Genomic DNA, 26,943 nt, shown 5'->3' on the forward strand with positions numbered 1-26,943 from the left:
CTGTGTTTTGGTTTTACATTTGTTCAACTTTCTCAGCAACTTCAAAGACTTTCTGTTTCTTCTGAAGCACTGTTGCACTCTTATCTGTAACCAGTGCTTAATGTTCATCTTTTTATCATTTCAGTCCACAACCAAGCTTTTGTACAAACAAAGCAGCACTGGCTGCAGTGATAGAGATGATGTATCACTGTGTGTGCTGAGATATGTACATACATCACAGAACAAGTGACACGGAAGGGATTTTGCAAAACAGCCTGTCAAAAAGTGATGAGGTTTCTAGATGCTCTTTGCTCTGAAAAGGGGTTATAAAAGTGTTTGTTTTCAAAGAAGGGTACTTTAATCTATGCTAGAACTATCAGTAAAGCCAGCTGCTGTTGTCCTCAGTTTCTCTGAAAGCCTGCTGAGCTCCTCTGAAGGTGTGCATTCCCCTTTCTAATTAAATATGGGGGGATCAGCTTGTTGAATGCACAACCAAAATGTGCTTTCTGTAAACATTCCAACAGAGCTTTTATAGTTGTAAGAAAGTAAGGAGTTAAATTGTGCACAGAAACAAAATGTTTCCCAGACTTCTTCCTATCATTCATAATTGACTTTATTTAATCTTCTGTGGTCGTTTTACAGGCTTCATGACTTCTGTTTTTCTGAGTGCCATCAAAATTCCATAGGCTTAGTTTAGAGGCCAAAGTGTCTCTCACCTGCCTGTGATTTGCATGAATCCTGCAGGAATGTAACTTCATTAAAGGTGTCAATCTCTCTGGCAAATCTAATGGAAAATCATCAGTGTGTTAGGAAATGAGTGTGGGAAAAACAGGCTAAGAAGCTCTTCCACAGCTCCCAGAAGCTGTGTGTCTGTAGGGAGCCAGCTGGGAGCTGGAGGGCACCAGGACAGTTGATGCTTTTCCACTGAGGGTCTGTGCACTGCAGTGACAACAACACTGATTCAGCTGCTCTGAGGGACATCCCGGCCCCACTGGAGCCCGTGTCTGTCCCAGCTGTGCATCTCTGGGAGGGGGGGATTCTGCCCCTGTGCCCTGAGCTCAGGTGAGACCCCACCTGCAGAGCTGCCCCAGCCCTGGGGCCCAGCACAGGAGGGACCTGGAGCTGCTGGGGAGAGCCCAGGGAGGCATGGAGCTGTCCCTCTGCTCTGGAGCTAGGCTGGGAGAGCTGGGGGTGCTTACCTGGAGAAGAGAAGGCTCCAGGTAGAGCTCAGAGTCTCTGCCAAGGCCTAAAGAGGCTCCAGGAGAGCTGGAGAGGGACTGGGGACAAGGGATGGAGGGACAGGACACAGGGAATGGCTTCCCACTGCCAGAGGGCAGGGAGGGATGGGATATTGGGCAGGAATTGTTCCCTGGCAGGGTGGGCAGGCCCTGGCACAGGGTGCCCAGAGCAGCTGGGGCTGCCCCTGGATCCCTGGCAGTGCCCAAGGCCAGGTTGGACAGGGCTTGGAGCAGCCTGGGACAGTGGGAGGTGTCCCTGCCCATGGCAAGGGTGGCACTGGATGGGCTTTAATGTCCCTTCAATCCAAACTGTTCCACGTTTGTATGATTGCTCTTTCAGTTGCAGATGACAAGGAGCTCATGGCTATTTTTTCTCTCTCTATCTTTGTAATATTGTTGTGCCAGGAAATTTAGGCTGCCTGAAGCTATGGACATGAGAGTGATCTGATGGTACTTGCAGGAGAAGCCACATTAAAATGAGCAGTTACATAAAATCAAAACAGACTTGGAAGAGCTCAGGGGTTTCTCTTTTCAGACAACTTTCTGAGGAAGGTAAGGCAGAGCTGTGAGCAGCACTCAGCAATGTTTCCAATCTGGGCCTCAGCTCTTGATAAACTCTTTTTCTGAGAGCTCCAGAAACTGAACCAAAGCCCAGAGGACATTAATTTCCTTACAGTTTCAGGCTCTAATTAAAGGTTTATGGGAAGTTAACAAAAGGGAGGCAGGGGCTGTATCAGGACTGTCCTTTGAAGATGAGGGAAAGGTGTTTTCCTGAGTTGCACCCTCCCTGCAGTGCTGGGAATCCCCACTGGACACAGCCCCAGCTGGGGCTCAGAGCTCCCCTGGAGGAGTGGCTCAGGACATGGCTTTGAGCCCAAGGTTTGGGCTTGCAGCCACATTTTTGTCCTCACTGATCTGCCTTCTTAGAGAGACTCAAAAGTCCCAGGTTTTAATCCTGACTGTTTTGGCTGTGAACAGGGGTAGGTGTGGCTTTTGGAAGCCCAGTTTGACAACCTCTTCACTAGCCTGTGTGGTTACAACAGAAATTTTGCTTGAGCAAACCACGAGTGGTGCTGGGGAAGGAGGAAAAGCAAGGCCCAGGCTCCCCACCCTGCACAGACACCCCTCCCTGCCCCAGGAAAGGGGGAATCACACGAAGCTGTCTGCCTGTGCCATGGTCCATCTGTAAAAACCCAGCTCTGAGCAGTGACTTCACTGGTTTCTCCTGACTCTCAGTCACTTGGAGTGTGTTTTCAATAAGACTCCAGCTTCCAGAGTTTGCTTTCTGTCAGTCAGACCTCAGAAAGCTCTGATGTCAGAGGGGAACAAAGAATGAAGGGGAAATTGGGGTAAGAAGATTGTATCTGCTATTTATTTCAAAATTCAAAAATTATCCCCGGGCATCTTTAGAGAACTGGAGCTGCTAGAGATCTTGTCTGGCCTGAATTGGAGAAAGGTTTGCTAGTTACTGTGAAAAATAGCCAATTTTTAAATGACAATCCTTCAATTCAAATAATTTCCTTCATTTATCAAGGCTGATTTTGACAAAGCATTGCTAAGAAAACAAATAGTGTAGAAAAGGGTTTGGGGTTATTTACTTAAGGGCTTCTAAAAACCCAGGTATTTTAGTGTGTTAGGAGAGCACCAGATAACCTGAATGCCTTGGTGTGAACTATGCAATATTTTGTACTCAAATCTGGCTTTTACTTAAGTACAAAATAAGTAAAATGTTGACTGTATTGTTCTTCCACGTGTAACCAAAATATTTTTTCTCCTGGTGGTGGCAGTGCTGGGTGAAAAATTCAGACTGAAAAACAAGTTCAGGAAAAACTTTCTAATTTATTTTGTAGCTGTAACTGACCCCTCCATCAAAAGGACACATATTGTGTCCAAAATGGGGATCAGTTTTTCATAGCACACACTGGGGAGGTGCTTTAAAATAAGAAATAAAATCAAGAATAAGTTTAGGACAAATGCATTTCTTCTGAGAACTCTGTTCTTTAGGCCTTTTGCCTGTAGTAGTGTTCATATTCTACTTGATTTTCACCATATTGTGTGAAGGAAGCTAAGCAACATGGTTTTGTCAATGTCATTTGCACAGTTTTAAGCTTTTTGAAGTGTTGAGAAATAGGTCACTTCCCCCGAATTCAGCAGTCAGTTTTCATGTTTAGTGGAGCTGAAGGTTAGGAAAAGTTTCAAAGCCTCTTTTGTTTTTCTTTTTTAAGCCATTATTCAACCTTGAAATGAAAACTCACTCACTAAACTATGCTAAATAGCTCATTTCCCTCGTTTGCTGATGGAGCTAAATGGCCTTTTGGAGATATTTATGAAGATGACTTACCTTTTTCTTATGCACAACAGTCACACTTCCTCATCCGTGTAATGGAAACAAGACAGACTGAGGACTTTGCCTCTCTGAAATGGTTTAGCTGTTTTCCCAATCAATTTACACTTTCAATACAAGACTTCTGCATTTTAGAATGAATCATAAGATAAACTTTGTTTTTTTTTCCTAAGGATTTGACTATGAGAATATTGAACTCACTTGGAAAACTTTGGATTCCTGTGAGCAGGAGGGTGTCAGCTGTGCTGGATGTCTCAGGGTGGAGGTGAGGAAAGGGAGGAGAGGCTCAGATTCCTTGGGATTCCGTGTGCCACTGGGCTGGAGGGCAGGAGTGGAGAGGAGCCTGCTGAGGGTGCTGCTTCTGAATGCTCTGTTAACAGGAACTCTCTGAGATGGACAGATGGGGGGTTCTGCACAGAGAGAATTCGGTGTTGTGCACCTTCCTCAGCCCTTCCCAACCCCTGGAGCAGGAGGGAAGCGGCAGGGGAAGGGACACAAGTGGCGCTGTGGCTGAGTTCCTGCCGTGCACAGGGACGGGGAACGCCTGGCAGCGCATCCTGCACACCGGGTGTTCCCCTGGTGCAGCCTTTGTGCACACATGCTGTCCCCCTGGCTGTCCCCCTGGCTGTCCCCCTGGCTGTCCCCCTGGCTGTCCCCCTGGCTGTTCCCCTGGTTGTCTCCTGCTGTCCCCCTGGTTGTTCCCCTGGTTGTTCCCCTGGTTGTTCCCCTGGTTGTCTCCTGCTGTCCCCCTGGTTGTCCCCCTGGTTGTCCCCCTGGTTGTCCCCCTGGTTGTCCCCCTGGCTGTTCCCCTGGCTGTCCCCCTGGCTGTCCCCCTGGCTGTCCCCCTGGTTGTCTCCTGCTGTCCCCCTGGTTGTTCCCCTGGTTGTTCCCCTGGTTGTTCCCCTGGTTGTTCCCCCGGTTGTCTCCTGCTGTTCCCCTGCTGTTCCCCTGGTTGTCTCCTGCTGTCCCCCTGGTTGTTCCCCTGGTTGTTCCCCTGGTTGTTCCCCTGGTTGTTCCCCTGGTTGTTCCCCTGGTTGTTCCCCTGGTTGTCTCCTGCTGTTCCCCTGCTGTTCCCCTGGTTGTCTCCCACTGTCCCCCTGGTTTTCTCCCGCTGTCCCCCTGCTGTTCTCCTGGTTGTTCTCCTGGTTGTTCTCCTGGTTGTTCTCCTGGTTGTTCCCCTGGTTGTTCCCCTGGTTGTTCCCCTGGTTGTTCCCCTAGTTGTCTCCTGCTGTCCCCCTGCTGTCCTCCTGGCTGTCCCCCTGCTGTTCCCCTGGCTGTCCCCCTGCTCTTCCCCTGGCTGTCCCCCTGCTGTCCCCCTGATTGTCTCCTGCTGTCCCCCTGGTTGTCTCCTGCTGTCGCCCTGGCTGTCGCCCTGGCTGTCGCCCTGGCTGTCGCCCTGGCTGTCCCCCTGGCTGTCGCCTTGGCTGTCTCCTGCTGTCCCCCTGGCTGTCGCCCTGGCTGTCGCCCTGGCTGTTCCCCTGGCTGTCCCCCTGCTGTTCCCCTGGCTGTCCCCCTGCTGTTCCCCGGGCTGTCCCCCTGCTGTTCCCCGGGCTGTCCCCCTGCTGTTCCCCTGGCTGTCTCCTGCTGTCCCCCTGGTGCTCTCCCCGCGTGGTCGCGGGCGCACCTGGCCTGCGGCCGGGGGGCACCAGGGGGCGCTCCCGCACCGCCTCCGCGCCCGGCGGGAACGGGAATGGGGAGAGGGATAGGGATGATGATGAGAGGGGAATAGGGACGAGGAAAGGAGTGGGAATTGGAATAGGAAGGGTCTTGGGAATGGGGAGGGGAATGAAAGTGAGAAGATTGAAAGGGATACGGATGGGAACGGAGAAGGGTACAGGGATGGGAATGAGGATAGGAATAGGGAGTGGATGCAGAAGGGAGTGGGGAGGGGTGATGGGCATGGGAATGGAAAGGGGGACGGGAATGAGGATGGACATGGGAATAGGGATGGAGCCGGGATGCACCCTCGGCGGGGCTTCCCCCACAGGGCACAGCCCACCCACAAAGGGCCTTTCCAGCCTCTGCCTTAGATCCCGTTAAAGCACCTGCAAACGAGCCAGGTGTTGGGAAGGAACCCGGCAAGCCCTGCAAAATCAGGGCCGTGTGCTCCTGGTGTTCCCATCTCTGTGATGTTTATCCAAGGCCACAGCTTGGGTATCTTCCTCACTCACAGAGATAAGGTAAATGCATCACTTACCAAAAGTTTAACATCTAGATAAGATTCCTGTAAAAAAATGAGTGGGGAAAATGGCTTTTTCCATTTTTTCTTTCTCCCTGCAGAAAAAAACTACCTAATTCCTGCCCCATGCTCAAACATTATTTTAGTAATGAAGAAAGCATTTGGAAAGCTTCCTTTAGTTTTGAGACAATGCCTTTGCCCATTTACACATAATAATTTCTCTAAATCTGGAAGCATTTTCAATCTCGTGCAAAACTTTGGCTTATTCTATTCAAAGGTGATATTCAGCAATAAGACTTTAATTAAACTTTATTTACTAATTAAAATACGGAGTGGGTAAACAAAACAAAGTCCACTTGGACTTTGAAGGGCGAAAGGTGAAATTGAAGGGTGTTTGAAGGCATTGCAAAATATGTGTTAATCTTTTACATACAAATGCAAAAAAAGTGATCTGCTGTTTCCAGAAGTCCTTTGGAAAATAGTTTGCAGGCACTTAGACAAAAAAGGAAGTTTACTCTGACATGTATATAATGTTTTTAAATGATGATGTTTCTTCAGCTGTGGGAGGATAGAAACTTCTTTTTCTGAAATCTTTGTGATTTTGCTGGCTTTAGCAGCACTTGTAAACACTAGGGTGGCAAAGAATGTGGCTGTCTTTTGGGAATGTGCATCTTTTCCTTACACCTAAACCTGCCTCTCTCCATCTTCACAGCAGTGTTAACAAGGGAAAACAAAAACAAAGGAAGATTTCTTGAAGAAAACTAATAAAAAGTAGCCTTGAGCAAAAATCTGGAGGAGGAAATCTTCCTTGGAGGCTTGGGGTGGATTTGGCAGGAGCGGCTCAGAGTCGCAGATGGGAATTATCCAGCAGAACCTGCCTCACGGTCCTCAGGAAATCAAAGCAGCCTGACAAATGTCTGGCTGCACACCCCAGAACGACGCTCAGGAATGTTCTACCAACATCTGCTCCTGCTTCTGTGGCTGTGGCAGGAGACAGGCAAACAGAACGTGTGCCAGGGAGCCAGCGAATCCCACTTGGAGCTCCCTCGTGTGCGCAGGACAAAGGGAGGGAAGGAAGCCCAAGATGGAAACCAATTTCTAAAATCCAACTTAAAAATGCAAGTGATGACTGAAAATGTCCAAAGTGTCCTTCCCCAGCTCATGGTGTGGCTGGACAGGAGGTCACTTTGTCCAGGAACCTTTTTCAGAACCCTTGGCCACTCAGAGAGGAGCAGAGGCTGAGTTTCCAAGCTGAAATTGCAATTGGTGGCAAGAGTGAACTCCAGGTATCAGAGACCTCACAGCCATCTAAATGAGCCAGAGACAAATCCTAACACCAAACACAGCCATGAAATCTACTTCTGAGCAAAAATAATTCATGATTAAATATTGTTATAGGACACAAAATAAAACTACATGAACGCTGGAACTTCCAAGGTAAAAAGAAGGGAAGTTTATTTCCTGACTCCAACATTTATAGACTTGCAGAAGTGACAGTGGATTGGAGGATGAAAGTGCCACCTCTCCAATGACACTGGACAAACCAAGAGTCCATCAAATTTCTCCTCTTCCAGAAAAGAATGTAAAACAATAATTATTTACATAAAAGTGCATAAGAAAGTTCATTACAAAAATGTAAACATCAAAAGGCTTAGAAGAACTTAAAAGATCGTGACAATTAAAGGCATATTTTCATTATTTGAAGGGAAAACCACACATAATATAAACTCTTCCTAACGAGTAAATGGGTAATTTTAAACAAGGAAGTACAGACTGCATCTTTTAAAGGTAAGACAAATGCTTTGAAGACATAATGTCAGTAAAAGAATATCTTTGGGAATCTTTTCAGGCTGCCATCATGTTTACACACCACCTGGCAGATTGTCACTTCCTTCTATTTATTTTCAGCTCCATCCTCTGCCATGTGTGGAATAATTGTTGACTCCAATTTGAAGAACACGCCTGTGCTGCACTCTCAGTTCAGCCGTGGAGATGCCATCCCTTGCATACCAAGCTCAGCATTGTTTATGCTCTGGCTTTTTTTCTGTTGTAATGAGAACAATTATGGGTGAAAGCATTTTGCTGATGATGAAGTGGTAAGAATGAGACTTTGGAATATTTGGTTCCAGCTCTGCCTCTTTTTAATTTAGATTTCACGCCTGTCACAGAGGAGCTGGAGGAGCAGCCTGAGTGCTGAGCTGTGCTGGTACATGAGACATGAAGCAGTTTCCACGTGTGTGTGTGCCAAACAAGGTGTTCAGAGCTCCCAGTTCTGACATTTGGGTGCAGAGCCCACTGCCCAGGGTGTCCCAGGCAGCCCAGAAAGGGCTTTGCAAACCAGACAACTGGCTTGAAATACTGAGACCAAATACTGAGAGCAAGCTCAGTGCTCTGTGCTCCAGGTCTGAGCTGCAGTGCTCCAAAGGACTGGCAAAGGTCAGGTCTCATCTCACTGAGTTTTCCCTGTTCCCTGCAATGACTCCACAGCTCTTAGACCTTCAGGGCTTTGGAGGAGAGAAGAAGTGTGTGTGCAGCTCCCAAACCTTCCCATGCAGCTGGTGGAAAGTACAGGGAATTTTGACATTATGTTCATGAATCAGATCTCTTTCTCTTATATGCCAATAATGGTGGTGTTGGAGCACAGAGAGGGTCAGAAAAGTATTCTGTAGCTTCAGCTGTTTATGTTCAGTTCTCTCACATTCTGGTTTGAGTTTGCTAAAGTCTGGGCCAGGGTTTGGGGAGGAAAGCAAACCTCTTTATTTCCTTCACTGTAATTACCAGAATCATGGAATGGTTTGGTTTGGAAGGGGTCTCAAACCTGTCCCATTCCACAGGGACAGGACACCTTCCACTGTCCCAGGCTGCTCTAAGCCCCATCCAACCTGGCCTTGGGCACTTCCAGGGATCCAGGGGAAACCACAGCTTCTCTGGGCACCCTGTGGTGCCTCCCAGGGAACAATTCCTTCCCAATATCCCACCTAAATTTCCCCTGTGTCAGTCTAAAGCCATTCCCCCTTGGCCTGGCACTCCAGGCCCTTGTGAAGGGTCCCTCTCCATGTGCCCTGTCAACCTCTTCAGGCACTGGAAGGCCACAACTGGGTCACTCCAAAGCTTCTCCTCTGCAGGCTGAACAACCCCAGCTCTCCCAGCCTTTTCTTATGGGAGAGGTGCTCCCTCTCTCCACAGGCTGACAGAATTCCAGATGAGTGTCACCCACAGCTCTTCCCATGTTGGAGTCACTGCATCAGAGAAGGCCACAGGAAGGATTGTCCCTTGGTGACAATGCTGGCTGTCCCAGATCACCTCTGTGTGTCCCAGAGCCTGTCTTGGGCTCCTCCCAGCACAGAGGGTAGGCTGGCAGGGCTGGAGACAGGTGAGCTTTGAATGCAGTGTGTTCAGGAAATGAGGAGGAGGTACAGGATATTGCTCCTGACATCTCAGCTTGAGCTGGCCATTTTCTGAGCTGAATCAGCCTGGTCTGATTTGCTATTTGAACAAATCAGGGTTTTTTCAAGGACTGCTGGCTGTGAAAGGAATGGGGCTGTGTTTCTCTGGGATCATTCCTGCACCAGAGCCATCCTTTGAAAGGCAGCACTTAGCTCAGCTCTTCCAGGGAAGCAGATGTAGCTCCAGAGCTGGGTATGGTTTTCTTCTCCATGGGGAGACCTTTCCTGACAGGCTCTGCACCCCAAAGTTGGGAAGACTGATCAACAGAGTGTTTGTGGGTTTTTTCTGGGTTTTCAGGTTTTATTTTCTGTTGGGTGCAAGCCTTGCAAAATTCCTGAGGGGAGGTTCCCAAAGTCAGCACAGCCTTTAGCTTTATGATAACCAGGAAGAGGCAGGGATTTGGGAAGCATCCTGGTTTTTCACCCATCTTTATAGGAGGAGCAGCATTACAGAATCAGATAAATGCTTGATTAAAATTTCTGGTGTTTTCCTCAGCTTTATTTCCTCAATAATTTTCACATTTGATGATTTTCTTTGTGGCAATGCCTGTGTTGGTCCTTGCAGGGGTGAATGCTGTGGTCTGAGATTGGATTGAAGAAAGTTTTGGATGGTAGAATAAGCCCAGGATGAAGAGATTTCTGTGAAACACCTGGGAATGTATCATTTCTAATAGCAAAGGGAGGGTGGGCAGGCCCTGGCACAGGGTGCCCAGAGCAGCTGGGGCTGCCCCTGGATCCCTGGCAGTGCCCAAGGCCAGGCTGGAGCAGCCTGGGACAGTGGAAGGTGTCCCTGCCATGGCAGGGTGGGATGATATCATCTTCAAGGTCCCTTCCAACCCAAACCTTTATGTGATACTGTAATGATTGATTATTTTCTTTTTTTTTTTTAATCTATTCTGATAATATCACCAGAAAACCTTTAATTTCTTCTAATTTTCCAAGGCTTTTGGAAGGCAGTTTGCCAGTTAGTATTTAGGAAAACTTGTCTTATGAGTAGCCCATATTTGTGTTGTTTCTAATCCCTGGGCTGCACTAGGGTGGGACAGAGCCTCAGAGGCAGCTGTTCCAGTGCTGAGTGGTGTCTGGCTCTGCCTGCTAAATTTGCCAAAAAGTTCATTGTGAGTCCCTTCCAACTTGGGATAGCCTATGATTATATGAAAATGTTCTGCTTTGTCAGCATGTTTTTTCACTCAAATTAGCCCAAAAGAAGTATTAAGAAAAAAGTAAATGCTATGAACAATTAAAGGAATTGTGAAGAGTCAATGGGTTGAAAGGTTGATAGATAAAAGATCAGATGCTGACTGATAGAAGCTTGTGCTTTGGGAGGGAAAAATCAACTGAGGTGACTTTTTTTTTTTTTTTTTTTTTTTTAGCATATTGGCTGTGGGTTTATGCTGTGTTCTGGATTTAAGCTCTGCTTAAGAGTCAGTCCAGCACAGAAGACTCTGAAGATCTGAGGGGTTTTCACTGCAGAGAAGTGACATGATCTCCAGCAGAATGAATTTCCTGGTTTTACTTTGGCCCTGACCAGAAAGGATTTCATTTCCTGAGGATGATCACTTCTATTGATTGGCAGGTGAGTAAGAACTTGTTATCTTCTTAATTCATGTCTATAATGCTGGTTAACCAAGCACTGGTCTGTATGAACATGCAGTATGAGCTCCCAGGCCACACATGGGTTTTGAGCACTGATCTCAAACCCCACTCTCTTCCAGAATAGTATTTTAAAGAAAGAAATGTGTGAAAATGTGGGTAAAAAAAAAGATTTTCTGGAACATACAAAAAAAAAAGAGGGACTAGAAATCTAAATGACAAGCCTGGTATGTGCCATTCTCAGATATCTTTATCTGGGTAAATCCAGGGTTATTTGTATTTTATGGCTGCCATTGAGGCTGTCTGCTTGGCTTTTTTCATTCCAGCCAGCAGTGCTGCTCCTCAGAATTTGTTGCTGTTGTCTTCTTGGACTCTTCAAGTCTCCTCAACTTAGAAATGCATTATTTAGTCTGGTGGTTTGCAGAGTGACAGTGTTCTCAGGAGGAGAGAGCATTAAGAGAAAGCAGGTATTCATCTTGATATTGCCAGCTGAGTAAAAATGCTTAAGAGAACAAATTGCTGAATCTGAAGGTACATCCTTGGCTGGAATTCATTCTTTTCTTGTGGCTTTCTCAATGTCTTGCTTGTGGCCTTTTTTTTTTTAATCTGAGATTTACTGTGTTTCTGAGAAGTGTGCAGACAGGATACACAGTTAGCCTGAAATGCCTTGGAACTTAGAAATAGAAGTATCTGGTTCCAGACTGCTTGGTAGAGGAAGAATTATCGGCAAAATAAGAAATACAGTCAGGAAAAATCAAGACAGATAAGAATTACTTTGTTGAATGGATGGTCTGTGATGGAGTGAAATCAGATTTCTCTGTATTAAATAAAAGTAATGCTCTCCAAAAGCACTTCAGAGACAGCTCTGTCTCAAGAATTTCCCCCACTTATATTTTTCACTGTCCTTTTTTTAATTTTTTTGTTGTTCTTTTGCATTCACTTTCCCCCTGTGAATGATTTCGCTCAACAAGCAAGAAAGAAGTTTATCAAAGAGGAGAAAAGCAGTTTTTGCTTGATGTAGTATCACTAGTTCTTGTTTATTTCCAAGACAAAAGTATGAAGCACTTTGCCCTCTGGTAAAACTTCAATCTCAGTATCTGGAGCTCCTTGAAGACACCAAATCCTTATGTTTTTGATGGGGCAGAAGTTGAATTTCTCCATGACAGTCAGTGCCTTTCTCATCTTCCATTTGTTCAGCTCCTGTCCTTTCTCATGCCTTAGCAACAATTTTCCTTGGAGAACTGGGACAAGGTTGTAATGTACACAAGCAGGCCTGAGTCACAAGCAATCTCTGGTGACCTTAATGTATCAAAATAAACAGATGTGGGGAGGGAAAAAGCAGCTCAGTGACAACAAGACATAGTGGAAAAACATTTCATTGCAATCAAATTGTGCTGGGCACTGTGGAGGTGAAAGGAAAACCAGCACTGGATTCAGGGCAGACAGGGGGACCAGAGATGAGACAACACCCAGCTGATTACCAGAACATTTTGTCTTTGGAAAATCCACCCAGGTAGTATTCTTGGGAGAAATATTGGTTTTGAGGAGAAAAAAAATGCAGATTTATGGCAGGTCAGCGTTTAATAATGTTTGTTATTTTGTTGTATTTGCTGAATTGTTCATACCAGAAGAATAGGAAACCTGCAAACCATGATGTTACATTTCAATACTGTGACTTGAGCTACCTTTGGAGCTCATTTTTCACTTTACAAAACCATGAACAACAAGATTAAAAGCTCAATATTCAAGTAGTTCTTCAAGTTTTCACTGCTGCCAGGAACTTCAAACCTGAGCTCCTCCTGCACAGGACCACCACTGCCTTCTGCCTGGACAGCTGAGCAGCAGCCCCTCACCAAGCACACACCTTTTCCTTGCTGGGAATTCTTACACAACAATCCCAGATTGGTAAATCCTTCCCAATTAAGGAACTTAAGAAAAAGAAGCAAAAGAAAAAGGAGCTGACACTATGATTATCATGACCTCTGCAAATATTTGCCAGTGGCTTTGGGGATTTGTGTTATTTCCCCCACCTGCCCCATGGCTCCTGTTGAAAAATCAGCTGGAGAATCCAGGCTAGCCAGGGTGGAATTTGAGGTGCTGAGATTCTTTATGGCTCTAGCTACTGCTGTACAAACATCAAAACAAATAGTCAAATCCATCCAATCTCTCATAGCAGGTGGTGGAACTTCCACTAAATCCCTGGGACAGGGATTTGGGTCAGGGCAGGAGCTAAAGCTGGAAGCTGGAGACAATTTTTCCTTGTGTGAGAGCAGAGAAAAATCCATGGATGGGCTACCCTGAAGGTAAAAGCTTGAAGAATTCCCTGAACTCTTTCAAGCTCTGCAGTTGGCAGGGATTCTGGGGGTGGTCCCTTTTAGCTGATGACAGCCTTTGCCAGCCCCAGCCCCAAGGAGAGAGCCTGGAGCAGGGAGCAGGGGCAGGGAACAAAGCCCAGCAGCAGAGTGCCACCAGGGCACATTTCCTTGGCATGCTGGGGTGGGCCAGCTGTGCTGGGAGTGCCAGGCCAGCTGTGGGGAACAGCTCAGTCCTGCCTCTGGCAGTGCCCAGCAGGATGGGAGTAAGAGCAGAGCAAAAATTTAGGGGCATTTCCCTGGAAGAGTCCCCCTGTAACTGTTTGTGCCCCTGGGATTTTCCTGGGGCATTGCCCACTCCACTTGTCCATTATTTTATCCAGTCCCCCTTTTACTGCCCACTTCTGTGGCTCAGCCACACTTTGTGTGAAGAGCCCACCTGGATTTGGTTTTTCTGAGCCTGTTATTTGCAGCTGTGCTGGATGCCACCTGCTTCTAGCATTGGAAGGTGCAGTAAAAAACCTAAAGCAAAATGAGAAATTCTCCACCCCATTCCCCCTTTCCATTCCCATTCCTTTCATGACAGTATAGGACTTGGTTGTCTCTCCCTCAAACATCTCTCTCCTCTTTCCCATCCCTCTCTCACCTTTCTGATTTTTTAGCCATTGTTTGCACAGAAGCTGTTGCAGAACGTGATGATCTTTTCAGTCTCCAGGTAAAAAACCTGAAAGTTTTGGTTCCCAGTCAGTTTCAGCTGTCTCTCCTTATCCATGAATAACTTCTGTGTAAATTCCAGAGATTCCAGCTAGGAATTCTGCATGTCCTCTCCATTGTTTCTTTGGGAATTAAGTTCTCATTGCTTTTTAACCCACATTATTTTAAGCTTCACTGGGTAGTATTTTGAGCATATATCAAATATGCCCAGCATCTTGATTTTCTTTTAATGTTTATGACAGGAATTTACTGAGACTATTCCATGGATTCATGACACTGGAAATAGAGTTAAGGCATGTCTTTCTTGCTGTCTCCTTTACACTGCTTTAGAATGAATCACCCTGTGCCACAATAGCACATGACAGCTGTAAAGAATCACAGATCTTGCTCTGAGCCAGAATTTTTTTGGAAAAAAAAACAAACCCAAGCCAACACAATGTTATTTCAAGAGCTTCCTTTACTGGCCTTTCTTTTCTGTACCCCTACAGACCTAGAAATGCCCACACTGATTTATGATTTATCTGTAAGTCTGCCCTGGATGTGCACATTTTGTCCTGGGCAAGGCTTATTTAAAATTGAGGTATTTGGGGCTATAAACCAAGCAGTTAATCTTAGATGTGTGACTGTCACTTAATCTCAGTGGAAGTTGTTTCTGAAGCCAAAGGTAAAACACCAGACAGCCTCGTTTCTCCTGCACTGGGCCCAGCAGAGGGAATGGAGGGCCTGATGTTGCCCAAAAAAAACCAAAAAGTGGCAGAAGAGAGGTCTGGAAGCACTGGGTGATCAGGATCACAAGGCAGGGAAATTTCTGCTGCTTTTTAAAGGGTCTCAGGTGTAAACTGTGTGAACTGTGTTGCTGTTGCACACTACCACCCACCCAAAACAATGAGATGTAAAGTACATAAATAGCACAGATTCATTCTAAGGGTTAATTCTCTTGGCTTTTTGCCTTCCATGCCTGAAAGCCTCTCTTGACATTTGGAAATGGTTGTAAATTCCCCAAATGTGATTCTGGTCCCAAGGAGCCAATTCTTCAGCCTTTGTTTACTGTGTTTTACAAGTTTCAGAAATGTAATCCCTCTTGAGGGATGGGATGGAAAGAGGAAATAATTAGAGATTCTTAGGGGTTAGAGAGTTGGAGAATTTCAGGGTCTTCAAGCATTACTGGCTTGAAACAAATATTGCCCAACATTTGCAACTCTGTTGGATCCACTTAGTGTAAATTAGTAATTTGGCCAGAGAATATGTAAAAACACTGAGGAAATTGCTGCTGAATTATAAAAGGGAGGAAATTGCTGGTGCCTTCCAACAGCACACATTCATTTTGGGGCTGTGGTGGGCACTTTTGGTCAGCTTTGCCCAACTCACCAGCAGTTAAATTTTCATGCACAATTTTTTGTGAGAAAGAAAAAGAGCTTTTGCAAGAGTTGTGCTTTCAGGTTGCACCTTTGAAAAGCACCAAGACCCTCAGTAAATAGTCACCATCCCTGGAAGGTGTTGCTCAGTCTTTGAAGATAACATTCCTCCAGAGGATCAACCCAAAACAAAATCCCCATCTGTTCAAACTGATTGTGTTCAGTACCTGAAAATATCCAAAATCACCCACAGTAAAAGTGTGTGCAGCTTCTGGGCACCAGGATGGGAAACTCCTCTTGTTTGTGTCTGTGTTTGTTTGAGTGTTTGCTCTTAATCAGCACTTGAAAGAAGAGATTGATTTACAAAACAGAATTTCAGATGTGGTAATTAAACAAACAAAAAGCTGAAATAAGGGTAAACAAAAGCAGTGGCTCCTTTGAGATACCAGTGGGATGAACAGGAAAATGAAAGAATACAATTATGAGTAACTAAAGGACTTGTCAGAGAAGAGTTTTTAGGATCAGCAAATATCTGAGAGGCACCTCATTAAAGCTAAAATCTGTTGGTCTGTTTCTCTGGGATCACTGTACAAAGAATGAACAGCAGTGTTCAGGAGTTAAATTTAAATTCATTACCTTGAAGTATTTCTTGCCATAGTGGTAAGATACATGCCCCAAATAGAAGTTATCCTCACATGGGATGAGGTCTACTTCCTTTCTTGGAAATTAAGTGATCCTGTGTCTTTTCAGGAGACACTTGAAACACTGTGAAATAATTTAGGAATTTCCTGGAAAGGAAAAAAGAGTCTTCGGTGAAATTTAAATTTCTTCATGACATCAATCTGCCAAAATTAGAGATATCTGGGAAATACTCATCAGTATTTTTTAAAAGACTAAAATTTGGAAAGATCACAAGGATGTTTTACAACTTTTTATCAGTGATTTGTTCATGGAAATCAAGGAAGATATTTGAACTAGCAACAAGTACTGAAATATATATATAAAATTATAAAACAATATACTGAAAAATATATATATATAACACATACTGAAATATATAGATATATATATATAACAAACACTGAAATATATATATATATAACGAATACTGAAATATATATAATAGAAACAAATACTGAAACAAATACTGAGTAATATGGATAGAGTATATTTTCTCTTGGAAGTGTAATCCTGTTTACTCACTCCTTTGCTGAGCCCTACAGCCTGGACAAAGTGGGCACTGGATGGTTCCTCTTTCAATATACATTGCCAGGCCAAGATTTGAAAATCTTTGCTGTCCTCTGTTTGCACAAACCTGTAGTTCTTTTAAAGCATCCTTTGCTGGGTCAGGTTAAATTGGTGTTTCAGGAGAGGAAGGTAATGTCAGCTCATCCTCTGCACTGCCCTGCCAGCTCCTGAGCAGGCTGTGACCTCCTCGAATGTCCCTGCAAGGACTGAGCCCACTGATGTCCATCTTAGAGTCCCATTTCTGTCACACTGCCTCCTCAGCTGCAGCAGCTCACACCCTGCTGCTGCTCTCCTTCCCCTCACCCATATCTCATTCTCTGCTGCTTTCACATTTGGAGCATCTTGAAATGGGGACTGTCCTTGAGGCTCCTGGAGAGAAAGTGGGACAGAGTGTGTGCATGAGAATTAAAGGAAAGGATTTGGGTTTGACTGGTTCCAAACAGGTGTCAAAGATTCAACAGTGGCAGGAGCCTACTCAGTGCAGTAAATGTGCTTCACCTGAACTCTTCTACTCAGCAGGTTTAGGAATATTCTGTAGTGAAATCAATAGTTCATAAAAGAGACAAGTCTGAGCTGAGGCAACCATTAAATGATTAGTTACAGTCTTTTTCTGCTAAATTCACTTGCATAGTTTTGTTGTGTTTTGCAAAGTCTGGGAGTGCATTGGGTTTTTTCCATCTGGATAACAGGAAAGGCTTTTTCCCAATCAGACCTTTAATCAGTGGGACAGGCTGCTAAGAAAGGTAGGAACTGAACCTCATGCAGCTGACCCTGCCATGAGCAGGAGGCTGGAGCTGAAACCTTCTGAAGTCCTTTCTGAGCTGAATAATCCTGTGCTCCTATGACTGCTAGTGAGCTTAGCCACTGAGAGGTTTTTTTTCCTCCCTCTGATTATACAGAGATAAAACACTAAAAGTTCACTCCCCCCCTAGGTTTGTCAAAATGTGTTATTGCAGTCTTGTGTGCTCTGGTTAACAAACTGACACACAGCAACACACATTTCAGTGTGCTCCACATCAGGGGAGGCATTTAGGATTAAATCATTGCTGGGAAGTGTTTGAGAACAGAAGGAACAGGGCTGGAGGGCTTCACCTGTCCCTACAAGGTTCCTCTTGTGCCAGTTTATCCATCTGTCCTTTGCCAGCACTGTGCTTGGACTTCTTTCACCTCCCCTCTGTGTACACTGAGCACAGCTGCAGCTGTTAGCAGCTGGAATTTTGCTGGGCTAAACAAGAAATTCTTTTCTCTCTTCTTAGGGGAGAGCCTCTAATCACCCTCCTGCCTGCTCTGGCTCTGGTGCTCACTGAGATCTGGGGCTTGGCAGCTGTGCCATTTCCAGGTGCCCCTCCTAGCACTTCACAGCAGTTCCTGTAGTTGGGAAATGAATGCCTGGTTTCACATTTTACATCATTCTCTCCCTTTCTTCCCCTTTTCTCTTATATATTTTACAGGTTTGCCCTCATATTACTGGGTGTGTGGCACCAGACACTCAGAAAAGTCTCTCACTGCCCTCCCCAGCTGCACATGGGAGAGAAAATGCCAGGAAGGGTTCATGGGGTGAGGTAAAGACTGGGAGAGCTCACCCATCAAATATCATCAGGGCCAAAACAGGCTGGAATTAGAGATATTAATTGAATTTATTACTTACCAAATCAGAGCAGGATCATGAGAAGTAAGATAAACCTTTAAAGACACCTGGGCTCTGCATCCCTGTGGACCTCCATGGGCTGGGGATGGATCTCTTGGGGGTGGATCTCTGCATCCCTGTGGATCCCCAAGGGCCATGGGGGATCTCTGCATCCCTGTGGATCCCCAGGGCTGCAGGGGCACAGCTGCCTCCCCATGGTCTCACCACAGGCTGCAGAGGAATGTTGGTTCCAGTGCCTGGAGCACCTCCTGCTCCTCCTCCTGCCCTGCCCTGGGTGTCAGCAGAGCTGTTCCTCTCACCTGGTCTCACCCCACTCTCCTCTGGCTGTATTTACATCTGTGTGACAACTTTTTGTTTCCTTTTTCCTTCAGCCTGTTGTCCCAGAGGCAGCACCACCATTTGTAAGTGCCCAGCCTTGGCCAGGCACACATCCACATCTGGAGCTCCAGGGATTGGCTCTGCTGGACATGGAAAAAGCTTCTGGGAGCCCCCCTGGGACCCCCAGGTACCAAACCATGCAAACCAGGTTATGTTTTGCCCCTGGGCTGAGGGGTGTGCCAGGTTCCCTCTGCCATCCCAGCCCTGTGTCCCTGCTCTGTTGCCTCCAGGGTTTCCATTACCCTTTTCCCACAGGATCTGTTCAAGAGCCTGGAGTGTCATTGAGATAAAACTCATGGAGCTGCTGCTGTTCTGGGTCCCCTCTTGCTCTGTCTCTGAAATCTGAGTGTGGTTTCAGCTCCTCTTTGGTCAGGCAGTGCCTCAGCTCCAGAGGCCTCTCACTTGCACTTCATCCCTCAGTGCTCTCATACCTTCCAGGATGGGCTCTCAGCTCCTTGCAGGGTAAGCACGTTGAATCCTTTGATCTCTGGGGGTTTTTTTGACAGTGGCAGCCTTCTTTTCAGTTCTTTGGTCCTGTTAGACAGTGTGATTTTGCCTTAGAATATTCACTTCCCCCCTACTGAATGCAAAAGTAAAAAGTTAATTCAAAAATAAATTAAAAAAAAAAAAATCCATTCCTGTAGCATCTTAATGTCTAGTCCTTTTTTATATTCTACATATAGGACTGAAAGCACCTGTTACTATATAGAAAACATTTGATTTAGGGCCATTCTCAAATTATTCTTACAGTTTTATCTCTAAAATGTTGTTTTCTTAGGCTGCTTATTTTCCCTCTAGAGTGCAGCTATTATCTCTTTAGGGCTGATTATCACCCACTTAGGGCTGGAAGCCTCCTAAAGAAGTTCCTTCCACTTCTTTATAGAAAGGTTTTAAAGGATTTTGAATTTCTGAGTTCATTTATATCCTGAGGTTTTAAGTTCATTTTGGATATTAGTGCTCCTAATTTTTCAGGAGTTTTGTTGTTTTGGGCTTTATTTGTTTGGGGTTGTTTTGCTGTTGTTTTGGTTTTTTGTTTGTTTTGTTTTGATTGGAAAATCCTTGTTTATAGTCTGGTTTTATTTATTTTTTAAGCTGGAAGTGGAGCTGCCTCATGACCTTATTAGATATTTTTCATGTTGGGTAATAGGATTAATAATTAAAAATCTAATTTATTATTATTGGCTTAATAATTTTCTTTTTACTGTGCCCATGTACTGAGCATGATGTTTTTGGTGGGGGTGTGTGTGTATATATATATATATATATACCTATACACATATATATAAAACTATATTAAATAAATAAATAAATAAATATATATATATATATATATATATATATATATATATATATATATACACACACTGTGAAATGTCCATTTTGTTGTCAAAACCTGGGGGCCTTTACTAGCAACCCAGGAAATGACCAGACCCTGCTGCTGTCACAAACCTCTTTTTCCAGAGTAAACCAGGAAAGCTCCTGCCTTCTCCTGCAGTGCCAGAGCCTGGTGCCAGCGTGGTTCTGTCTGTGCTCCCATTTCTGATTTCACAGGTAATTATGAACTGAGAAAAGGGCTGGGGAAGGGGCTGGAGCCCCAGGAGGGGCTGAGGGAGCTGGGAAAGGGGCTCAGCCTGGAGCAAAGGAGGCTCAGGGGGGACCTTGTGGCTCTGCACAACTCCCTGCCAGGAGGGGACAGCCAGGGGGGGTCGGGCTGTGCTGCCAGGGAACAGGGACAGGACAAGGGGAAAGGGCCTCAGGCTGGGCCAGGGGAGGCTCAGCTTGGACAGCAGCAGGAATTTCTGCATGGAAAGGGTGCTCAGGCCTTGGCAGGGGCTGCCCAGGGAGCTTTGCAGTGCCCATCCCTGGAGGTGTCCCAGGAAGGGCTGGAGGTGGCACTCAGTGCCCTGGGCTGGGGACAGGGTGGGCACTGGGCACAGCTGGGGCTTGGTGATCCTGGAGGGCTTTTCCAACCTCACTGATCCTGGGATTCTGAAATGGTACAGCTCAGCACCTCCTGTATTTCTGCTCTTTCCCCCTGTCCTTGCATCCCCACCATGACAGCCATTATTTTCCTGCTCTTTCCACAGCCCATCCATTGTTTGTAGCTCTCTGTTCTGTTCTTGCAGTGCACTGTGTTTCTTTACAAAAATTCTGTTTCTCCAGCCTTTTCCAATGCAGTAAAGAAATCAAATCTAGACCCCAGAGTAATTTCATTGTCCACCCCCCTTTTCCTTTGGTGTCTGTTAATGCTTCCTCTCTCTTTTCCCTTGTCCTTTGGTGTTCATATTCTGCATATTCTTGCATTATGTGATTTTCCTCTTCTTTTAAAAAGAATTTTTAAAAAATCACCAACGTAATTTATAGATTATTGCCCTGCTTTTCCACTCTGCCTGCCTGAATTCCAGAGGGATGAGAGACTGGCTGCTGTTCAGAGCCTGCTAGCCAGGGTCCCCTTCCCTTCCTGGACATCTGGGAAGGTTCCAGCAGGAGCATCTCAGAGCTGTCTGTTGATCTGTGATAGCTCGAAACCAGCTTGTCCCTCTCAAGGGACTGCAACATTTCCACTAAAAGTCATCTGAGTCCTTTTTCAGCCCATAAGATCAAGTTTGCCCTTCAGTTTTCCTTGGTCAAAAGGTGTTTTTAATTCTTGAAGTGCTTGCTGTCTTCCACGCTCTTTTATAGCCGGTGTGTTTTGCCTTGAGCTGCGTGTGAACTCCTCTGATCCTTTCTTCTGAGAGCCCTGTCAGGCAGCATCTCACACAGGAATATGTGTGCACCTGCCTTCCCTCTCAGAAAAACACCCCTTGGTGGGACAGCACTCAAAAAGCTACTTAGTATTAGTCTGTGTAGTTATGTGAAGGAGTTTTATCTACATTTCTCTCTATTGCCCAGTAAAAGTGAGACCATCAAAGCAATGAAAGGGCATCAAACACTCAAAAAAGGAACAACCTCCTCCAGGAGCTATTTTTCAGCTGTTGGTAAGTGTTGATGTTTTTTACAGCTAAGTCCTAAAGCAGGATATCACACAGGAGGTGTTTCTGTCCACTGTGACTTAGTTTGCTTTCTGTTAGCTTATGCCACTTCAGATAATATTCAGCAAAATGTTGAATATTCTACCCTTAAATGTGCTCAAATTCTTTGTGGCACTGAGTCCCTGAGGGACAGCTTCTACTCTTAGCCCAGGCCCAAAGCTTATTCTTGTGGAGAATAGTTTCACTCTGCAGGACATTGTGGCTTCCCAGGGAGGAGCAGGAATGGGGCTGGGAGATTCAGGCCACTATGCAAAACCCCTGTTGTGGTTCCCCTTTACCTCAAGGCTCAGAATCAAGTACCAGAAACCTGACATCGTGGCACACACTGAATTTTCAAGGACCTGAAAAACAACAGAAATTATCAGAATGAATCACACAAGACTCCATTTTCTTCATGCAGGAAAAAAACCCATTCTTTATTTGCATAAATAATTTTTATACAATTTTATAGACTCGTGTGTGACTCCAGTTGGTCAGTGGCTTTCTTGCCAATGAATCTATTGGTTAGTAAAAGGTATTTTACTTGTCCATCAAATCTCTCTACTGTTGAATTGCTCACATATTTTCTTCACTGATTCTCATGGGCTAGATTTAATGTTTATACAGGTGCTGGTTGGTTTTCACCCAGGAATAGATTGTTATGTTAACAGACTGTTCACACCAGGATTGCTTTCACGTGGGAGCTTGCAATGTGCTAGCTTGACAGGCTAGCCACTGATCTACCAGAGCAGGCCTGATTTTACAAGGTCTGTTTTATAAATTTTCTACCTTAATGCAACAAGAAATGTCTCTCTGGCACTTTGTAAGAAGCTGCTCCCATAAGATGAATAAGAAGAGGACCTGATCCCCCAGGTTCCAGTGGGATTGCTGTGCACCCAGAAGGTTTGGGAGGGAGGTGAAGATCATCAGAGGTCAGGACAGCTTCCAGACAAGGACCCAACCTTAGCAGGACTCTGCAGTGTTGGAAGGTGACTCTCACTGTCCACATCCTCTCCACTCCTTCCCAGGTTTCCAGTTTCAGGTGTTCAAAGTGCAGACTGGAATTGGAGTCTGTGGAGCTGTAGCCAACACAGAACTCCTGAAACATTCACATCTATGGGAAAAGAATGTGTCTGCAGGCACACAGCACCAGGCAGGAATGCAGCTGCAGGTGCAGTGCTCACAGTGCAGGGGATGAAGCTGCAGGCAGTGGCTCTGTTCTCTCTGCTCTGTGCCATTCTCTGTCTGCACTGCACCCATGCCACACTGACCCTCTCTCTGTGACTGTGCTGCCCCCAGTCTGAGAGCACAGAGGAGCCCACAGATCAGCTGCAGAGCCTGGGCAAGGATTTGGCACAGAAGGATCAATAACTGTGCTGTATCTTCCTTTCCCCACTGAGACCTCAGTGTGTTATTTCATCTTCAGTTCCCTTCAGGGCACCACCAATGCTCTGCAGAGTGGTTCCTTGCACTGCCCCATTACCACAGGCTCACATCCCTTCCAGAGGGGTACTAGCAGCACAAATTTGTCACATGTTGGCTCTTTCATCTCCTCTGCATGAGGAGGAGTGTCTGCAAGGGAGCAGCTCATTTGGGGTTTGTCTGGAGCCATAGCTACATGTGTGTGCCCAGAGAGAGTCAGGGGCACCTGTGCCTTGCTGAGCATTTGCTAAAGGAATGGAATCAACTCCAACTTACCTACTGTTGAGGTTGGGGACTGGTGATTCTTGGTATGAGCTGCAGTTTCTGTGTGAGCTTGTTGTGTAGTGTGGTGTTACTTCACAAGAAAGTTTTGACAAAAATGATCAAAAGTGAAAAAAAAGTCTTTATGCCCTGCCTGCCCTATGAGGAACAGTAGCCAGGCTCACTGCTTTAACCTCTTCACAATTCTGCATTTTATTTTGTTGGCCATTTCATCACTTTTTCATCAGTTTTGAGAATATAAAAGGAAGAATAAGAAGGACCATTCAGTAAAATCATAGAACATTGAAAACATCAAAGGAATATTGTTGACTGTTACCTTTGAGAGAAAATACAGGGCTGTAAAACTGCAGTGCCTCTTTGTTGTGGCAAAGGCTGTAAGAAGGACAGGAAGGCTGGCATAAATCCAGCCTTTTGACAAGGACTACAAGAGTGGCAAACAGCCCACTTGAATCCACTCTTGTACCAGCTTTTTGATTGTAATCAGCTGTTAACCCCCATAAACTTTTGGATTGCTTTTAGTTTCCTTCAAGTGGCAAAGCAGTTGTTTTGTGACTCTTTTGAGGCAAGCCACAAGTGAGAAAATGCAATGTTTTATTTATTTCCCTCTAGCCAAGGGTCCAATGAATTCATTAAGCTGAGACTGCAGGATGCCTGGACTTGTCCAGGTCAGTTATTTACTCTTAGCTCACAGAAGGAGCATTTCCCATCCCTCATTTCCTCCACCAGCTGAAGCTGTGTGATTATTTCAAGAACCATCAAGCTCAGGCTATCCATTTTTATGGCCTCACCAATAGCCATTCCTGGATTCTTCCCAGGCCATGCCAGCAGAGCCTTTGGTTATTGCTAGGGGTGAGCATTAGCCTGCAGAATTCCAAATGAAAACCCAGCTGGGAGGGTGTTTGTGGAAGTGCTACCCAAGGAAACTGATATTGGTGAGAGTGGGGAATATGGGCACATTTGCTCTGACTTAGTGAGGCTGCTCTCAGGTGTGGGTATTATCCTCCTTCCTCCATCTGACTGAGCTGATTTCAATGTGTTCTCTTCAGGAGCTGTTTGGATTTCTGCTGTTTCTGCTGAATGCAAACAGGCACCTCAGAAAGGCCATGGCAGGTGTCTGGCAATCAGTCCCTGGGATTACACAGGAATGCTAACAAGGAGGTGCTTACCCTTTCCATTGCTCAATTTAGAGGAGATGAGCACTGATACAAAAGGAGAGATTCATGTCCTACTTCTTGTCTTTGTTGAACAACCCAGTCTGGTGGAAGGTGTTCCATGGCAGGGCCTGGAGTGAGATGAGTGTTAAGGTCCCTTCCAGCCCAAACCAGGCTGGGATTCTGGGATGAGTCCTGCTTGCTGTAAATTCCAAATTCAGTTTGGACTAAATCAATTTTGTCTGATACGTATATGAATGAATTTGAGGGCTCCCCTTCTTAGTAAATCATAGAATCACAGAAAGGTTTGGGTTGGAAGGGACCCCAAAGCTCATCCCATTCCTCCCCCTGCCATGGGCAGGGACACCTTCCACTGTCCCAGGCTGCTCCCAGCCCTGTCCAGCCTGGCCCTGGGCACTGCCAGGGATCCAGGGGCAGCCCCAGCTGCTCTGGGCACCCTGTGCCAGGGCCTGCCCACCCTGCCAGGGAACAATTCCTAATTCCCAATATCCCATCCAGCCCTGCCCTCTGGCAGTGGGAAGCCATTCCCCCTTGTCCCATCACTGCAGTTCCTGATGAAAAGTCCCTCTCTGGCTTCCCTGGAGGTGCTCTCAGAAACTGGAATCTCACTGACTGTAATGGGGAATACAGCTTGTTATTGTAATGCTTCACCTGGGAATCCTCAACCCTATGAAATGTTGGGTTGATATGTAACAAGTCTGTAGAATTTCTTATTCAGTGGGGGAAGGAGCACAACAGGAGCCAGAACTCTGAATCTCATATGAAGGTTTGTTTTATAAATACCAAAGTAAGTAATGGCTTTTATTTCAGGGATTTTCAGAAGCCAGATAAAGTAGCTTTCAGGTACAGACTGCAGGGTTTAGGAATGAGGTAATCACCTCTCTCCTGATCTTTCTGAATTGGTGTATCTCATATATTATCTTGCATATTAAATTTAATTTTTCACTGGCTTTTTTCAATGAGAATTTTTGAATTAAGAGTAGTTTTTTCCCTGCTGCTTTGTTTTCCTAATCTTCTTCTAATTCTCATTTGGCCTGAAAAGATATTTACATATCTAAAGTTATGTTATTCATAAAGCCAATCAAGCTTTTAATTAAGATTTAAAATAAAGTTGTTTTAGAAGGGGGAAGGAAATATTCTGAATTCTTATCTAAATCTTGTCTTTCAGATTTTTATGAACAATAAATATTATGCATTTGATTAGTACATACAGATATTAGAAAACTGAAGAATCTTTAAAAATAACAATGAATATCTGTAGTATAATTCAGTTATTTGCCAAAGAAGTGAAATTCTAATAGCTGACAATATAATAAAAAGACTATACCATCTGTTAGCTGTATATAATTATATTAAAAACATCATTCTGTACTTGATTCAACAATTTCCAAGAGCTTGTTAACCTTTCAAATTAGATTTGTACTATCAATTATACTTAACCAGGAACTTTTTATCCATGCTTTTATATTTCCTTAATTAGTTCCATAACTCATTTCAGGCATCTTTCTAATAGTGTCACACAGTTACAGAGCCACAGCAGGGCTTTCAGGGATGTCTGCTTCCATTTCTCCTCTTTCTTTCCCCACCACCACACTGTAACTGGGTGATGATGAATGTTCCCACCTCCAGTTCCACTCTCACTTGAAATATTCTTATGGAATTCATCAAGGGCCAGACTTTGTGTCTGAGAGCAGTGGTGTGAATGGGCTCTGCAGGTCCCAGCCTCAGCCTGTCATCCTGAGAGAATGGACTGCAGGTATTCCATAATTATCTCTTGGATTATCCCTGCCTCTTTTCAGAGAGGTGTGAGAAAGTCTTTTTGCCTCTGAAACTTTCAGAGGATTCTCTGCAGCCAGTTTGTGCTGGCCCTGACCCTTCTGAGGCCAGAGTTAAGCTCACAGTGTGTTAAGAACAGCCCTGACAATGGGGTGATGCTCCAGCCTGCTCAGCAGCACAGCAGGATTCACTTTCACCCCAAGGAAAGCATTGTTCTTAAGGACACATCTCCATAAAATTGCTACTTTAGCAGTGAGGTAAAAGCTCCTCTCAAGACACTCTCGTGATTTGGAAAAGGAGAAGGATGGCACAGCAGCAGAAAATATTTTAAAAATCAACATGTCCAACAGAATAGAGAATGTAGTTCAGACAAAGCTCATCTGGATCCATATATTTAGGTAATGAAATTATTTTTCATGTTGGGAACATTATTATCACTTTGCAGCCTCCTGGTTTCTTACGCTTTAACCTATTACCTTGATAGTTTTCATTATTATTTCTAAAATATGTTCTGGACTATACTCAGTCTGTGTTAGAGTACTGCACTACAGCCAGGTAGCACCACTTGCACAGACACACCCACCAAATTCACAGTGCCAGCCCTGAGGTAGGGATACCATTTATCACAGCTTCACCTTTCTCTGTGGTTCAGAGCTGTAGGGTGGGCAAGGACAAAGAAGACAAGTTCTTAAAATAGTCCTGACAGCTCTTTCTCCAGCCTGTCATTAGAGCCTTCCCCATGGACCACATGCCTAAGTCCAGCCTGAACATAATTCCAGTCCAGGAGCTCTTGTTTTATCAGCTATAAACAGGGAGAACAGATGATTTCTGTCTTCTTTGTGGTCA

General features: G+C 45.2%; 1 long non-coding RNA gene across 50 annotated transcripts in view; it reads left to right on the plus strand.

Moving 5' to 3' along the window:
• Positions 1 to 26,943, plus strand: part of LOC132329728 (uncharacterized) — a 397,002-nt gene that overhangs the window by 250,517 nt on the left and 119,542 nt on the right. For 40 of the 50 annotated variants that reach the window (XR_009487141.1, XR_009487139.1, XR_009487143.1 and 37 more), the window contains 11 exons: positions 1,623 to 1,769; positions 3,735 to 3,826; positions 6,453 to 7,528; positions 7,649 to 7,836; positions 10,560 to 10,762; positions 18,428 to 18,561; positions 18,690 to 18,896; positions 19,896 to 19,985; positions 21,327 to 21,412; positions 22,319 to 22,434; positions 24,196 to 24,307. This is a non-coding gene — a long non-coding RNA (uncharacterized LOC132329728). Of the gene's footprint in view, positions 1 to 1,622; positions 1,770 to 3,734; positions 3,827 to 5,579; positions 5,742 to 6,452; positions 7,529 to 7,648; positions 7,837 to 7,890; positions 7,994 to 10,559; positions 10,763 to 11,105; positions 11,247 to 12,955; positions 13,083 to 18,427; positions 18,562 to 18,689; positions 18,897 to 19,895; positions 19,986 to 21,326; positions 21,413 to 22,248; positions 22,435 to 24,195; positions 24,308 to 26,943 lie in introns of all 50 variants that reach the window. The other 10 variants (XR_009487155.1, XR_009487156.1, XR_009487164.1 and 7 more) reach the window with 10 other exon arrangements.

This window comes from Haemorhous mexicanus, chromosome 7 (assembly GCF_027477595.1).
Source record: "Haemorhous mexicanus isolate bHaeMex1 chromosome 7, bHaeMex1.pri, whole genome shotgun sequence".
Lineage (NCBI taxonomy): Eukaryota > Metazoa > Chordata > Aves > Passeriformes > Fringillidae > Haemorhous > Haemorhous mexicanus.